The sequence below is a fragment of the Aulonocara stuartgranti genome (genome assembly GCF_965226115.1).
Source record: "Aulonocara stuartgranti genome assembly, chromosome: 6".
Lineage (NCBI taxonomy): Eukaryota > Metazoa > Chordata > Actinopteri > Cichliformes > Cichlidae > Aulonocara > Aulonocara stuartgranti.
Genome location: NC_138944.1, coordinates 36,340,177 through 36,346,160, shown reverse-complemented (window position 1 = coordinate 36,346,160; position 5,984 = coordinate 36,340,177). Strand labels below are relative to the sequence as shown.

The following is a 5,984-nucleotide window of genomic DNA, read 5'->3' as shown; positions in this document are numbered from 1 at the left end:
CCCTAATGTGGATGGCCTCAACGAGCATCAAAGGCCCTGGTGGGGTAAAGATGGCCCTTTACTCTACCAGCAATACATGACATAAATACACATATAAACATTATAAGACATAAATACACACATAAACATTATAAGACATAAAAACAAGTCAAAGATATTTGCAACAAACAGAACTCAGTGGAAGAAAGTTACTTACCAGCAATACAACACATAAATACACATATAAACATTACAAGACATAAATACACACATAAACATTACAAGACATAAATACACACATAAACATTATAAGACATAAAAACAAGTCAAAGATATTTGCAATAAACAGACCACAGTGCAAGAAAGTTACTTACCAGCAATACAACATATAAATACACATATAAACATTACAAGACATAAATACACACATAAACATTATAAGACATAAAAACAAGTCAAAGATATTTGCAACAAACAGACCTTAGTTGAAGAAAGTTACTTACCAGCAATACAACACATAAATACACATTTAACAGCAATACAAGACATAAATACACATATAAACATTACAAGACATAAATACACACATAAACATTATAAGACATAAAAACAAGTCAAAGATATTTGCAACAAACAGACCTTAGTGCAAGAAAGTTACTTACCAGCAATACAACACATAAATACACATTTAACAGCAATACAAGACATAAATACACACATAAACATTACAAGACATAAATACACACATAAACATTATAAGACATAAAAACAAGTCAAAGATATTTGCAATAAACAGACCTCAGTGCAAGAAAGTTACTTACCAGCAATACAACACATAAATACACACATAAACATTACAAGACATAAAAACAAGTCAAAGATATTTGCGACAAACAGACCTCAGTGTGACGCATGGTCAGGCTCCCTCTGCTGCACTTATGGACGCACAGGGTACCCCTCTCGCGTCGGGAATTGACGTGAAGGGTCCTCCGATTGAAGAGATTGCCGCGGAAGTGCCTTTTGTCGGTATATTTAGACATTTTCCAAATCACATTGTAGTGACGTATACAGAACACAATAAATTATATAATGTAAACAACTACCTGAAAAACAGGTAGAACGATACTTTTGTATGGTTTATTGCATTTACGGAGGGAGTGATGTATGCTGGGTAATGGCACAGCTAGCTACTGAGTGACTTTATTCACCCGCTTAGGCTGTTATCAGTCCATACAATGGGCGTTATTAGCACAAATCAATCCCATAGATATGGGCCATCTCCTGCTAGATTGTTCAGAAGGTTGTTCTCATCCATCCAGATGGAGGATCACTAACAGGAGCGTGGGAAGACTCCAGAATCCACTCTGGCTGCAAATCGGTGGATATACAGTGTTTACAGGTAAGACCATTTAAACGGACAGCATTTATAGAATGACTATTAAAAGTCAGCGAGTGTCAGTAATGTTAATGTGGTTATGTTAGTAATACACAGAGTGCTAATATAACAGCTTTAAGATGCATTTGTAGATATCATTACGTGTTTTACCGTCTTTATGGTGCTAGCTTAAAGTTACGGTGTAAACGTTAGCTTATATTGGAGTAAAGCTGTTACTGGTTAAACGATGTTAGCACAGAAATATTAGCTTCTGTCATGACTGATGAAGTTACTAGTTAATAAAGTTTCCAGTAAAGTGATTAATCGCAGCCACAGATTGACAGCAAATATCTCGATTAGCTTCAGTGCATCTGTAATAAATATGTGCAAGTTTCAGTGCTTCGTTTAAACTGTATGATACTTATACTGACCCAGGGTCAGTGTAAAATACAATCCTAGCTGTGTGAACAAAGCCTGGCTCCTTTAATCCTGCATGACAAACCTCAGGATGCAGGCTATTATTACTCTTTCCTGCTGGCACACCTGTCACACCTGAGAGTCAGCTAGAAACTTAGTGACGTGGACATCATGCAAAGACTGCCAGACTCTGTATTACTGCAAATGATCAGTGACTCGGGTTATCACTAAACTTTAAACAGTACCTCTGTGTCTCTGTGTGCTGAACATTTAGGATTGAGTCAGGCTGCATTGACTGTGGGACTTTAATGTGTTAAAAGCAGGTTGAAGACGGCTCAGAAACATTTGAAGATTAAAATTTAGCATTATGGCTGGTGGTGGTTTGTAAAGCCTCTACTCAGCTGTATTTTTGTTACTAATTTATGTTTGTTGTTGTTTAACACAGATTTCAGAAGAGCAAATATGCTTAATGGTTTAACTAGATTTCATTTGTCAGTGTGGGACTGCTGAGTCACCGGAAGAACTCATTTGATTCATTCTCCACATGATGTTCATTTACAGAAATGTTTCACAGGAACTGATTTCTCCCAAAGGGTGAACTAGTGTGTTTCCATAGATTACCTCTGTATGAATGTACTTCTTAAATGAAGGCAAGTGTTTGTCCTTTTTTGTTCCTCAGGTACAGTACGTGATATCAAGGGCAGGCGGTCAACACTGGGGGTAGACAAGAAGCAGACGTACTTCCAAGAGGGAGCTGCAGTGAGGACACAGCCAGGTCACTGAGGTCAGAGATCAGAATCTGAAACAGCTCAGGTTTATATTTTAGAGGTTATAAAAAATCAAAATGTATTATTTAAAGAAACCTTTAAATAATAGTCATAATTATGATTATTACAAGAAATATCAAACATTTAAGTGGATTTTCTGTTACACATATTGTGTTAGCCCTGCGATAAACTGGCAGCCTGTCTTTGTCCTGTATCAGCTGGGATAGGCTTCATCCTCCCGCAACCCTGAATTGGATACATTGTATTCCAATTATGTAATCTGATCATTTACAAACTCAAGGTATCTAATCAAAATGTAAGTAATAATTATAAAATGGGAAAGCAGAAATAAGTGTGACATAAATGTAAATGTGTGAGCTGACATAGAGGACAGCTACATGTAGTCTGAAAAACCTTTGTTGTCAAGTTTGCAGGTATATCAGCACGAGACATTCTTACATAGAAGAGACATTAAAGTCTCTAACTCAGCGAAGCATTATTGGTCCCGTCTGTTTGGATAAATATAGTAAGTTGATGTATGTCCATTTATTGACACATTTCCTTAAGTGCTTATCCAGCTCAGGATCACAGTGGAGCTGCAGCTGGATATGTTCAGTAAATAAACCTTCCAAAAGTTAACAATAAACCTGCATCCATGTACGTTGTTGTCCACAGGATGAGAAAATCAAACTGGAAGACTGTGGAACATGTTAATAAATGTTTGTGTGTTTATGCCTGTGTCTTTCACAGGAGGCGCTGGAAGGTTTCCCTAATAGTTCCTGGTGAATCAAAGCAGAACCATAAAGGTTGCTGGACTACATGATGGCCTTACCCCTGAGCAGTCATCCTGTTAAAGGAGGAACCAGTTAGAAGCTGTTTTCAAAGTAGCTGAGCAGATTTCATCTCAAGTAAGCAATTAACTGTTTGTTCGTTTGTTCTGCCACTTAAAGAGCATTTAAGGACGTCTTTTGAGTGTCCAGTTGAATTAATTCTACTGGCTCTCATGGTCATTTGTTATTATAGACATATTTTTCATCTTCATCCAGCTATTTAGTAAATTCTATCTATTTAGTAATATCCGTCAGCTATAAAATGTAATATAAATATAAAAATATCTAAATATCTCCTGTCCTTTATGTTTTAATGATGTAAGTCTGTTATCATGTTACATTAGCATTCCTCACATATCAATGAGATGCTGTACAGTACAATCCTACTGACACAGCAGAGGGATAACGACGGCTATTCAACATCGTTACACGACACATTCGAGCTGCATGACGCAGACAAAGTGACTAAATCATCTTTTTGTGGTTTGTTGTCTTCAAACCAGCAGACAAAGCCGATGGCAGAAGATGTGAGAGAAGAACTTCAGGCCGTGGACTGAAAAGGTATTTTTTTCTTGTTATCAAAAGACATTTGGAGTGACGGCTTCTACAACTGGTTGTGCTAAAGTAAAGCTTACAGTCTAAGAAATCACAGTGTTGATGTTCAGCACAAAGAGAAAAGCTCACTTGTTTGAATTTATTTACAATCATAGTTTTATAAATTCTGACTGTAAACAGCTTTTACAGCTTTGATATTGTTTGACACTCGATATCAGGTTTAATTTAAAGGTTTCTGTGTCCCAATGAGCCATTTACACTGATCAGTGTCAGTTTAACTGTAACACATCCATTATTTAGATCCAGCAGAGAAATAACTGAATGTAAAAAATGGCAGCCCTCAGGCAGGTTTATAGAGATATATGCATGCATTATGAAATTTATGCATCCCAGATAATTGTTATTCATCTAGTCATGGCAGACCCACCTCTTCCTCCCAAGTTAACTGCAACCCAAAAGAACTAGTGGGGCTATTTACACACTCACAACCAGTGTGGGGTAAAAAGAGCCACCAAAAAGCTGTCAGCCACAGATGTGCTATAAGAGTTAGAAACTCTACTTATGGAGAAACTTTCTAAGTCTAACAGAGGACAGGTACTCCTGCCCAAATAACATGATATAACCCCACATACAGCCCAGCCATAAAGTGAACCAAGTCATTTAGTTAAAGACAGCATGGGACCAAATGCATGTAACCAGCCTGCATCAACCTGACATTTCTTCCTCCTGAATTAAATGAATGAATGGATGAAAGTTAAATGACTACAAACCTAAAGCCACTAGTTCCCACACTGGAGCTCCCTGACACTGTGTGTTAACCGTATTTAGCTTGTATCAACAGTTGTAACAGGCCAAGCCACCTGAGACACTGCATTGAATTTGTTCCTGTCTTAATGATTTCAGCTGACTGGTTTCAGCTCAGATGTTCCGCTTTTTCATTTCAGTAGATCAAAGCAGCTCGTGCTCCTTCTGCTTCCAATTTAGAAGAAGAAGAAGGCGAAGGCTTCAGCAAAGTGGCGTTCATGGTCTCAGTGAACAGTCACGGTCACACACTGCATGTGGTTTTAAAAGCAACATGTCTGTTCACCACAACAATGGAGATGTGTAATATTAGTGCAGCTACGGTTTGTTTTTGAACATCAGTTCTGTTTTCTACTTTGATCACTTAGACCAAAAAAGTGTTGTTTTCAGATTCTTTCTTTTAAATCTATAGAGCACCTGCTCATTTTTTTATCACAATTAGTTTCACATAAATGTTAGTGTTTCCTTTATGATCTTTTAATGCTTACACTACACTGTACATGTCTACATTAGAGACATTTCTGTTACCTGTTTCTGTTGACTCAGAGTTGTGAAATGTTCTTTTATTTGATGCACAATATGAAGTTCATAATTTTCTTACTAATAAAATTCTAATGACAAACATGAACAGCTGTGCTTATTTCTGAGACATGAGTTTTTGAATGTGTTCATATTTAGACAGTGTGCATCTGTCTGCTGAAACTGTAATGGTGAACCTGAGGTGATGGTCAACAGAAGGCAAATATATATCAATATAAAACAATATTGAAGTAATGTCTTTACCCTCTGCAGCGTGTGGACGCAATCACCTTATTCACTGTAGTAAACATGCACCGCTAGCTCACGTGACTGACTGTCTCCATGGTTACATCGTATATTATTAGCTATGTAAACAGCTTCCAAAGATGCCGCCATAGCTCTCTGCAGCTGTAACACTTAAACACTTTGCAAATCATTTCACGTTTTTGATAGTTATGAAGACAGAATATGTTTTTAAGGTCATGCTAGGCGGTTGCTATGGTGGTTGCTGTGGACTTGGGTGGACCGCGTCCGATTCCTGTTATTAGCTGTCCGCCGTAGGAAGGCTGCGTTCCATTTACAAGTAGTGACAGTCTGCCGTAACTCGAACTCAAACCCCGCTTTCTTTAATTAAAGGCCTTTTATAGCCGTTCATGACACGCACACACACACATAAAGCACTTTGCCTCACCATGAGAATGCAAGTTTACCTAACCTAACCTTAAAGTATCTGATATAGGA

At 37.6% G+C, this 5,984-nt stretch overlaps 1 long non-coding RNA gene across 2 annotated transcripts; it reads left to right on the top strand.

The window, feature by feature from the left end:
- The first annotated feature begins 899 nt into the window (after positions 1–899).
- LOC309708867 lies at positions 900–5,308 on the top strand. Of its 2 annotated transcripts, XR_014277362.1 has the most exons (6): positions 900–1,005; positions 1,299–1,378; positions 2,451–2,555; positions 3,289–3,446; positions 3,872–3,929; positions 4,868–5,308. It is a non-coding gene; the product is annotated as an uncharacterized lncRNA (long non-coding RNA). The 2 variants fall into 2 exon arrangements; XR_014277363.1 differs by having other exon boundaries at positions 900–1,378.
- The last annotated feature ends 676 nt before the right edge of the window (positions 5,309–5,984 follow it).